This window comes from Mustela nivalis, assembly GCF_964662115.1.
Source record: "Mustela nivalis genome assembly, chromosome: 12".
Classification (NCBI taxonomy): Eukaryota; Metazoa; Chordata; class Mammalia; order Carnivora; family Mustelidae; genus Mustela; species Mustela nivalis.
The window spans coordinates 87,928,797-87,940,441 of NC_139031.1; the positions used below are offsets into that span (position 1 = coordinate 87,928,797).

General features: G+C 40.3%; 1 protein-coding gene across 2 annotated transcripts in view; it reads right to left on the bottom strand.

Moving 5' to 3' along the window:
* The window catches only part of PNPLA8 (patatin like domain 8, phospholipase A2), a 40,275-nt gene extending 33,147 nt beyond the window's left edge, over positions 1-7,128 (bottom strand). Inside the window, exon 1 of one of the 2 annotated variants that reach the window (XM_082692003.1) lies at positions 6,832-7,128. The gene's annotated coding sequence lies outside the window, so the exon portion shown is untranslated. The remainder of the gene's footprint in view (positions 1-6,831) is intronic. The other variant, XM_082692004.1, reaches the window with a different exon arrangement.
* Positions 7,129-11,645: the final 4,517 nt, after the last annotated feature.

An 11,645-nucleotide genomic window follows, 5' to 3' on the forward strand; every position in this document is an offset into this window, starting at 1 on the left:
CAAGTCTTACACCATCTTGTTCATTGCAAACCATTTATAGAATATTTAACTTACATGGACATGGTACTAGATGCTGAAACCACAAAGACAAACACGATATGAAGAACTTTCAGTCTAAGGCTACAGATAGCCATGCAAAAAAACATTTCACTATCTAGTTGTGTTTATTAAATTAAAGGTCTGACTACAAGAAGCTATGTGCCACATCTAACAGACAAGGGGTTCATAACCACAATGTAAGATGAATGCAATTAAAAAAAGAAAGATTCAGCTGACAGAAAAATAGACAAAGGACATTAACAGGCCAGTTAATGTAGAAGAAGAAGAAATACAGACAGTAAAATTATGAAAATACCCTTCACCACATCAAAGAAAAGTACTAATTAAAACATGTTTTGTTTTGGGGCACCTGTGTGGCTCAGTGGGTTAAAGCCTTTGCCTTTGGCTCAGGTCATGATCCCAGAGCCTTGGGATTGAGCCCCACATCCGGCTCTCTGCTCAGCAGTGAGCCTGCTTCCAATTCCTCTCTCTCTGCCTACCTCTCTGCCTAATTGTGATCTCTGTCTGTGGAATGAATAAATAAAATCTTAAAAAAAAAACCAACATGTTTTGTTTTTACAATAGGTGGTAATGTAAATGGTTGATAATATTCAGTATTAATAATAGGCTGAAGAAATGGGACACATAGGACTATCTGACAATATCCAATGAAATCTTAAATACTATCTATCACAATCTTAAAGGCACATATTTTTTGATCAGCAATTTCACTATTAAAACTCTATTAAGAATCCTACAGAAATACTTTATGAGTGCAGAAGTATATATACACAATCCCTAATGCATTGACTGAAATAATAAAACAAAGAAAAACAACTCTAAAGGTCTTCTAGAAAGGAATGGCTCAATAAACTATGGCATATATAAACTGCAGAATGGGTTACCATATAGTATTCTGCAGCAGTTAAAGAAACTAGATGATCTGCCCATCCTTCATATACACTACAGTAAAAAAGGCCAGCGGCTATAATACACACACTATACACATGTGGAGATACAAAGACATTAGGTAATGAAAGACAGAAAAACCTACACATGCAGTTTAAATATGAGGCTGTCCACATGTGGCACATGCACGCGCACGCATACACACGCAGATTCCGAAAGGGTAAGCACTAGTTTGTTTATTCTTGTGAACCAAGGAGTGGGATCAAAAGAGAACAAGAAGATGGACTTTTTCTTTTCTCTTTTGTATTATCTGTATTTTTTACAATGAGAAAATATTACCTTTGTAATTAGAAAAAGCAGACAGAAAAAAAAAAAAAAGCAAATGGTTTAGAACACTTTCACAGATAGTGCCATGAGAATGGTCAGAGCAGATATCCAAGTAAGTTCAAAAAATAATAAAAAGACACTAAAAACTGGACAAAGTTAAAAAGGAACTCATTAAGTAGAAAGCTGAGAACAGGAGAGAATTTTAAATAGGAACAAATACAAAGACAAAAAAAGCATTTAAGAAAGCATAAACAAAAATTGCAAGCAGTCCAGTTTCGCTCCAGGACCTAGAAAGAGTAATGAGAATACTGAAGGACAGGTAGATGATATTGCAAAGATGGTTTTGGGGGTCAGATTATGAAGGCTCTTACAAATCTTGTTAAGGAAATTAAAGATCAGACTGTCAATGAAGTATTTTAAGCAAAGGAGTGACACTACAAAGAGGATTCAGCAGATCTCTGACAGAATGAACAGACAAGACTGAGAAAGATAGAAATCCAGAACCTACTGTGAATGTTCAGATTACAGTCTGAACTAAAAGCTTTGTAAATCACATATATACGTATGATTTCAAAATTCCAATTTTACAAAGAGACAGAGAGAAAAGAAACCAACATATCTACCTTCCCAGCTTTTCTGATATCCAGGATTTATGGCCAATGAGTAAGTTGAATTAACATAAAAGGCCCACAATCCCCAAACCAGAAATACTTAATAAAATACAATTAAAGTACCTGTGAATAAAAAGCCATGCTCAAAACTAGTAATGGACTCCTACAAGTCAACAACAAAAAAATCAAATTGCCCGATTAAAAACAAACTGGCAAAGAACTTGAGTAGAAATTTCTCCAGAGAGGATATACAAATGGCCAACAAGCATATGAAAAGATGCTCAACATCACTGAATCATCAGAAAAATGCAAATCAAAACCAAATGAGATATCACTCCAGACTCATTAGGAAGGCTGTGATTAAAAACAAACAGAAAATAACAAGTGTTTGCAGAGATCTGGAGAAGTTAGAACCCTTGTGCACCGTTGTTGGGACTATAAAATGGAGCAGCTGCTGCAGAAAATAGTATTGTGGTTCCTCAAAAATATTAAAAATAGAAATGCCATAGGATCTAGCAACCCTACTTCTGGGTATATATCCAAAGGAATTGAAAGCAGGGTCTCAAAGAGGCATCCGCACATTTGTGTTCATAGCAGCACACAATACATTCAGTGGTGGAAACAACTCAAATGTTGGGGTTTTTTTGTTTGTTTGTTTTGTTTTTTTCTGTGGGTCGAGAGTTCTATATTTTCTATATGGGGAAGACAATTAAAACAGAAGTGATCTCTAAAAAACCCAGGATAGTAGCTTTGATCCTAGGAGAGGAAACTGACAATGAAAAGAGTTCAGTTGTCTCAAGTAAGTTGTAGTCCATAGGGAAGGGTGAAAGGTTGAAAGGAAGAAACTCTTTGAAGAAACTAAGGAAAGGTAAATGATTTACCCATAACTGATGCCATTGGTGGTAATTTTCTTATTTCAAGTGATGACTTTTTTTTTTTTTTTTTGGTAGGAGGTTTGAATTGGTTTTCTTTTTGATTCTCATTCATGTATTCTGTCAATGCAATACTGATTATCTCCATTTTAGTGTGTTTAGTCTTTAACTCTAGTAGCCTTTTATTTATTTCACAACTATTTTTTGAAGGCCTTTTTTATGCTAGGTTCTGTGCTAGCCATAGGTGATAAAATGGCAAGACACTGTCAAGCAAACATAGCCCTTAGGACTAACCATCACAGATAGACCATTTTTCATTAACAGTTTGAGATTATGAAATGATCCAATCATTTTAACTCAGATAAACAAAATGTATTTACCTACAAAGGAATATTATTCAGCCTTTAAAAGGATGGAAAAACCTGTCACATGTTAGAACAGGGATGAACTCTTGAGGATATTATTTTAAGTAAAATAAGCCAGTCACAAAAGGACGAATACTGTGTGATTCCACTTACACAAAGTATCTAGAGTATTCAAAGTCACTGCTATAGAAAGCAGAATGATGATTTCTAGAAACTGGGGAATGGGGCAAAAGGAGTGTTTCATGGGCACAGCTTCAGTTCCCCAAGAAGAAAAAGTACTAGAGATGTTTTAGAACAATGTGAATGCACTTAATGCCACTGAACCACATACTTAAACATGGTAAAGATGGTAAATGCTATAATACTTGGTTTTTATTACAGTTAAAAAAAACCCAATAGTGGTAAATCCATAGTTGAGAAATCACAAGCCTGAGATCTTTTTCAGTCACATTGCTTGAATGGTGCACAGACCCCAAGCAAATGAAAACTAGTCAGAGCTGGTGAACCCCAAGGAGTTTCAGTAGAATGAACTGAAAGTACCATTAAAGGGGGCACTTGGGTGGCTCAGTCCATCGAGCTTCTGACTGCTGGTTTCAGCTCTCAAGTCCTGATGTCAGGGTGTGCGACAGAGTCCCATCTCTGGCCGCGCAGTGAGCTGGGAGTCTACTTGAGATTCTCTCTCCTCCTTTCTCTCACGACTGCTCTGACGCCTGTGTGCTCAAGCTTGTGCTCTCTCTCTCACAAATAAGTAAGTCTTTAAACAACAACAAACTACCATGAAAGGATATTTCCAAAACTCAGGGCAAATGGGGTATTGTATTTGACATGATCAAGAGAAGAACTGAGTTGACATTTTACTGGAGACCTCAAATAAGTAACGAAGCAAATCATTAAAATCAGGGAAAAAAGCATTCAAGGCAAAGGAAAAAGCAATGAAAGTGTTGGAGACAGTAATGAACTCTGTCTACTCAAGACTAAAAGAACCACCAGGTGGTTGAAGGTAAGTAAACAGGGAAAATGCTGGAAAAATGGGCCCAACAGTCAAGCAGAAGACAGAGCTACACAAGTAATGGGTCTGTATTGTTTCTTTCCAATGACATAATTCTCATAACCAATTATGAATACACCTAACAAGACACTGAGATACAGTATATAAAGCAAAAAAAAAAAAAAAAAAAAAAAAGAGGAATTATGGAAAGACTAGACAATTTCATGACAATATTTTAATACCCCTCTTACAAACTACAATTACCAAGCAAAAATCAATAAACACAGAACTACCAACAAAATCAGAAAGCTTAGTTTAGCTGTTTCCAAATCACAACACTGGTAAATGCAGATAAAAATTTTGAGAGTAAATTCTGCTGGAGTAGGTTAGACTGCAAAAAGATAAAAAGAAGAATGTCAAGTGGCAGGTGCCATCACCTACTGAGAAAAGAGCAGTGAAGACTAGGGTACCAACTTACAGGGTAGTGTAAGTACACTAGAATAGAATAGACCAACTTCTAGGGAACAGAACTGTGTTTTAACTGGAGGAAAATAAGGGAACTGCTAGCTGGAGGCTCAGCTGAGGATAAAAGAAAGAATCTACACAGGACTTCCCTAAGTTATTCCAATAATGCAGGCATAAAGTGACAAGGGTTTGAATTAAGACACTGGTACTGTACTAGAGAAAGGATTACTTTGAGCCCCACTTTGAAAGTGGGGAAACAGCGACAAAGGACTTGGTCACAGGGAAGAATGGGGTGAGGAGAAGATGTCAAAACAACTCAAGTGTTTTTACTCAGAGATACAAAGAGAATACCACTTGTGAAAATGAGATGACTGGAAGGGGACCAATTTAATATGAAAGAAAAATCTCTTGGATGAGATAACATGGGACATTCAAATGGAAATATACTATAGAAACACAGGCTGTGGTTTAAGTCTGGAGATACCAGCACAGTGACAACTGAAAATAGAAGACTGGATTTACCAGGGGGAAAAAAAAAAGTTTATAGTAATAATTCCTGAGAACTGGGGGACCACAGATCCTCTTCCTTGAGAAATGATTATTTGCATACACACACACACACACACACACACACACACACACACACACACTATACTTTCTGTAACATTTCAAGAGTCATGGACCTACTAAAGTATTTGGATTTGAATTTTGGAACTCTGCTTTCTTTAGAAAGAAGAACAAGGGCAGACCCCTGACTGACATCAAGAGTTAGGAAGAAGTCTTTCCAGAAACAAAAAAGCACAGGTGAAAAGATATCCTGAAAAAATCAGGGTCATGGAAACCAATACAACAGCAAGTTCTAAAAAGAACTCGATAATGAACAAAGTTAAGATATATAACATGGGAGAGAAAGATTATAACTAAGACATGAAATGACAGAAAGGTGTCCAAGGTTAAGAGTTCTATGACAGAAAGTTGTCCAAGGCTAGAAGTTCTAACTCTGACCTTTTCACAAATGTGTTCCACAAGTGAGGCAATATGTACCCTTAGGTGCAATTCCTTTGTCATTACTGAGCAAAAAACAACTCAGTACAAGCTGTACTTTTATCTGCTTAGCAAGTGATGCAAATAAATACACCAGTCAACTGATCTTCTCCCTCAACTTCACTATAAAGACATTCTCTCTAGACTTTAACATAGATCTAAGAAATAGGAAAGTAAGATCAACATTGAGAAAAAGTTTGGTAACAAATTATGAAGAACATATTCTTATAATTAAAGTACAAGTAAATGGCGCAATTTAACAAATTAACTACAATGGGCTTCAAACAACTGTCTCCGTAAGAGGCAACAATTCTCGGCTCACAGTTTAATACACTTTTTTTTTTTTTTAAACTCTCGGATTTAAAAATGCTTACTATTTCCCTGTTTTAACAGCAGTCCCTCAACACGATGAAGCATACTTTTGTCAGTTGAAATCTCAGCAACAAGGACTATATGCAAGAACCAGATGCAGATGTTACTGGAGATAAAACCCCATTATAAAGAAGACAGTCCCGTATGGACACTTTGGTTTCCCCAAGAAGTCAGCACTTTCAAGTTACTGTATTAGGCGTAGGCAGCAGGTTCCTCCCAGCACGATGACCGAAATGACAATGACGGGGAGCACGGCCACACAACGATTCGCACCGCTTCATCTCTGAAAAAGCACACACCTGAGGCTGCAACAGCAGCGCAGGGAGGGAGGGAGCCAGGCGCGCGCGGGGTTAAAAAGAAACCGCTGGCCACTCGAACATGCGGCGGAACGCGCCCGTGCGCCGACCGCGGAGGACCGCGCAGAAGAGGGAAGCGTTCTGACAGTCAGCAGGGAACTGCGGGAGAACCCTCCAGGGCGGGCGCAGCCAAAACGATCGGGGCAACCCGGCTGGGAGCTGCGGGGGTGGGCCAGAAAGCGCAGGGCGGGACGAGGGAAACCAAAACACGCTGAGCCGGACCAGGCCAGCAGAACCCGAGGCGGCGGACGGCGGGGGCGGACACCGCGCACCAATCAGCCCCAGGTCCGCGGCTCCTTCCGGTGCCCGGATGCCTCCTGGAACCTTGGTCCCGGGACCTCCTCGAAGCCCGGCGGCTCCCCGCCCTGTTCTTCTGCAAGTGCCCTTCGACGAAAGAGAAGGGCCACACAAGTGCCCGGGGAGGCCAGGCTGCCCTCTTCCCTAACCTATCGTCCCGCCTCTGTCCCCCCAGCCGCCACTCACCGGGATGCAGGCCGCAACTCTATGGGCGGCAGCGGCGACGCGCCTCCGGACCGCACTGACGTCCACTCTGGCCGGCCCGCATCAGCTGAGCTACCAACACAAACAGAAGAGCCGCGGTCGAGGCACCACCCCCACGGCTCCGTCCCGCCCCAGCGGAAGTGACGCACGCGCGGGCCGTGTCTACCCGCCCGGCCCGGGGGAGGCCCTCTGCCCGGCTCCGGCCAGGGCCTCCCGGTCAATCGCCGCTCCCTTTCCCAGACATGCGCAATAGAGCCCGAGGGAGCGAGGGGCGGGAGACGTGCGTGCGTGCACGCGCCGTTTGCGTCGGGGGAGGTGCGGCGGGGTGGAGCCGGGAGGGGGTTGCTTTCCTCGGTGTGTTTGCCCGCGGGTTGCCACCTCCGCGTCTGGGAGGATCCTGTCTGCGTGCGGTCCAATCCGTGGAGCTGGGCGTGCGTTACCCGTGGCCGCGAGGGTGGCGAGCTGCGTGGGGCGGCGCTCGTACCACTCTGCTCAGCCCGCTTGCTTTCTCCATTTCTGGGCATGGCCACCTTGGCTACCGCTTGTGTCATCGTATTGGAAGGTGGCCTGTAACATTACATTACCACGGATGTCCTGCAAAAGGTCCCACACTTCACACTTAACATTTTTCGAATTCTGACGTTGTGTACATACCAGATGACCATCTGCAGCCTTACGGCAAATATGACCTGTCTGCTGTTTCCGTACGTCTGTGGGCTAAGAATGCCTTTTACATTTTTCAGTGGTTAAGAAAATAAAGTATGCATTGGAACACGTGCAATAACATGAAATTCAAATTTCGAAGTCCATAAAAAAATAAAGTTTTATTAGAACAGAGCCATGCCCATTCCTCTATATGTCAAGCAACTTTCAGGCTACAGCAGTGAATGCAAGTAGTTAAAACAGCTTCCTTTATTCTCTTGAACTGAGCTTGCAATTAAATCGAGGTTAGGAAACACAAAAGTAGCCTGTGCTAGACTGCAACTCAAAATATTACCAAGACTTGGACTCTTTTTCTTTAAAGCTCACCAGGCTTTAGCACCCTGTAAGATTATTGTAAAATCTTTAAGGAAATAATTGCATGAACTTTCAAACAGTGGGTATTAATAACTGTTTATCTATCTCTCTTTTTTTATAGAGAGGATTTCGTATTTATATTTCATATTTACATGCAAATTTATGTAAATATGCATGTATATGTAAATATATGTATATATAATTTTTTAAATTATGGCAAGGAAGCCATCTTGTTATCTTGCTAGGCTCTTGGGGCACAGATGGCTGGATTGTGTACATCACAATGGTTGAAGCACATAGTTCAGTCATGTTATTTATACGATAGTTCAAAAATGTATGCAACAAATTAAGCTTTAGAGATGTTTGGAAGTAACTTTAGTTCTGGAGTGATGCTTCTCCCCATTGTTAAAAAAATTATTCTTACACTTGTTAAAACTATAAGGAAGGCCTTACTGAGGGCGATTGCTGCAGGTGTCAAGACTATTGCAGTAGAGGAGAGAGATTAGACTCAGCTACAAATACAACAAAGACAGCTGGAGATGTAAGCTGAAAAGCAGAGTGAGAGGGGTCAGTGGATAGAAAATTATTAAGAGGGGACATCAAGGGTGGGAATGATTCTTGCTAAACTAATTTCACAGGATTCTTGCAGAGGAGGTCAGTGTGGTCATACATCCAAGGAGAGGGATGAGGAATTTGATTAGATATCAAGGGTGGTCAGATAGAAAGGGTGGGAGGGCCTCTCCAAACTGACCTAGCAGGATTCTTACAAAAACTGGACTTGGCTGGCCAAAGACAGGGCCCAGGCAGGCAGCATACCTGAGAGGAGGACTCACAGATGCCTAAAATTTGGTCAAACAGAAAGTCTTTGTCGTATCTATTCTCCCCTGTTTTCCTTTATTCCTTAACTTAGTCAACCTTCATGAAATATCCAGATTTTCCTCCCGTGTCAGGAATCTTCAAATAATTCTCAAGTCCTCCTTCTCCTTCTTTGCCTTTCCCTTCCCTCCCTGTTTTCCCCCATGCCTTTAACAATCGTGAAGTCTGATGATTCCTACTGCCAAATCTCTCTCATCTTCCCATTGCTCTTTGCTGCCAATTCCATTGCATTAATTTAGGCTTTAATCCTTAAGACACAATCTTATCCAGACTGGTTTTCCGGGCTATAACTGACCTCCAGCCCAGAGCCATTCTCTTCTATTCTGACAATGTAATCTTTCTAAAGTACAAATCCAATCCTGTGTTGTCCCTGATTAAAAAGTCTTTGCTCTCACTTCATCTCCACAGAATAAAATGTAGGGCATGGTTGGCTGCCACCCCGCCACCCTTCCAGCCTTAACTTCACCACAGGCCCCTTGCTCTTTACCCTTTTTTCTGTTAACTAGTAAGGTTTGGCTCATAATACCTGTTCAAAGACTGTCTAGTCTCTCTATTTTTCAAGCAAAACTTAACGTTGTAGCCAAAATAAATGTAGACATATTGCTGGGAAGTATTTCTCCAAATCACTCCAATGAGGGATATGCCAGGAAATAATTCTAGAACAGTAGGTACTGTGGTAGGCAGAATAATGGTCTCTTAAAAAATGCTTATGCCCTTAACCTGTGAATATGTTATGTTCCCCAAACACAACAGACTTCTCCAAATACCTTGTGCCTTTTTGTACTTCAGTGCCTTTGTTTATGCCTCCTTCAAAACCAGAAACGCCTACAAAACCTAAACATACTATTACCACACAATCCAGCAATCTCATTCCTTGGTATTTATCCAAAGGTGTTCAAAACTTATATCCACAGAAAAACCACACACAAAGGATTATCGGGCTTATGGCAGTTTTATCCATTATTGTCAAAACTTAGCAACTGCCAAGATGTCTGTCCTTCAATAGGTAAATGAACAAGTAACTGTGATACACCCAAACAATGGAATATTAGTCAGTGATAAAAAGAAGTGAGCTTCAAGCCATGGAAAGATGTGGAGGAACCTGCTTATTACTAAGTGAAAGAAGCTGATCTGAAAAGACTACATACTGTATGATTCCAACCATGACATCCTGGAAAAGGGAAAACTATGGAGGCAGTAAAAAGACCTCCATGGTTGCTAAGGGTTAGGATTGGAGGGGAAAAGGAGTGAATAAGAAGAGCCCAAAGGATTTTTAGAACAATGAACATACTCTCTATGGTGCTATGATGGTGATCACATGTTATCATACATTTGTCCAAACCCACAGAACGTGCAACACCAACAGTGAACCCAAACTATGGACTTGGGGTTATTACGATGTGTCAATGTAGATTCATTAATTGCAGATGTGGATAATGGGAAAGGCCATGCATATATAGGGAAGAGGGGATAAGGGAAATCTCTGTATCCTCCAGTCAATTTTTCTGTGCATCTAAAACTTCCCTAAAAAAATTAAGTCTTCAAAAATTTCAAAAGAAAAGCCAGAAAAGGCTTATCATATCGCTTCATAGAGCAGATCATTCCTTCCATTTGTGCTTGCTTCTCCTAGAGCCCTTGGCTGCCCAGCACTGTATTCATTCATTTATATGCCTATGAGTTTTCTGTAGGCGGGAAGTATAACAAATGGATTTATATCTGTATCCTCTGGATCTAGCATAGATACCTAGCAAATAGTAGACTTTCTAAAATTCTGTATTATTGAGGTGCCTAGGTGGCTCTGTAGGTTAAGCCTCTGCCTTCAGCTCCAGTCATGATCCCGGGGTCCTAATCGAGCCCTGAACTGGGCTCTTTGCTCAATGGGGAGCCTGCTTCTCTCTCTCTCTCTGCCTGACTCTCTGCCTACTTGTGATCTCTGTCAAATAAATAAGTAAAATCTTAAAAATAAGTAAGTACAATAAAATTCTGTATTATTGAATTGATTTTTAATCTTAATCAACTTACTAGCTAAAAAATTTTGAAAATTGGTGATTCTTTTTTTGTTGGAAAAACTTTTAAAAGAGAATTTCAATTACTTTTTTTCATTTTTTAAAATTTAATTTCTTTTCAGTGTAACAGAATTCATTGTTTATGCACCACACCTAGTGCTCCATGCAATATGTGCCCTCCATAATACCCACCACCAGGCTCCCCCAACCTCCTGCCTTCCCCTTCAAAACTCTCAGATTGTTTTTCAGCTTCCATAGTCTTTCATGGTTCACCTCCCCTTCCAATTTCCCTCAACTCCCTTTTCCTCTCCATCTCCCCATGTCCTCCATGTTACTTCTTATGCTCCACAAATAAGTGAAACCATATCAATCGACTCTCTCTACTTGTCTTATTTCACTCAGCATAATGTCTTTCAATTACTTTTCAAAAATGTTTGTTTAAAACTTTTATTTGAATTTAAATTATTTTCAAACAAAATAAATTCAGTTATGTGCAAAATAGAAGATTATCTTGTGTTTTTAATAGGAGACTACTAATATTTAATAGGCTTCAGGAAAACCTCATACTTGGAATAACACAAAATACAGTAATTGTGCAACCCCATTTTCCTTTGCTGCTAGATAAAATAGACAGCTGCATTGCTCCTGTATCATCGATTGCCTGTTTTCATTCTACTTACAAGATTTACTTATTGTCTATTTTAGACCTTTCCCTCCTGTAAACCCATAGTCAAACTTTTTTCTATTAACTAGTAAGGTTTGGTTCATACCTTTTCAAAGAACGTCTAGTTTCTTTACTGTTCAAACAAAACTTAATACTGTAGCCAAAATAAATGTAGACATATTGCTGTGAGGTATTTCTCCAAATCACCTCAGAAGAATAGGTACTGTGCAGGC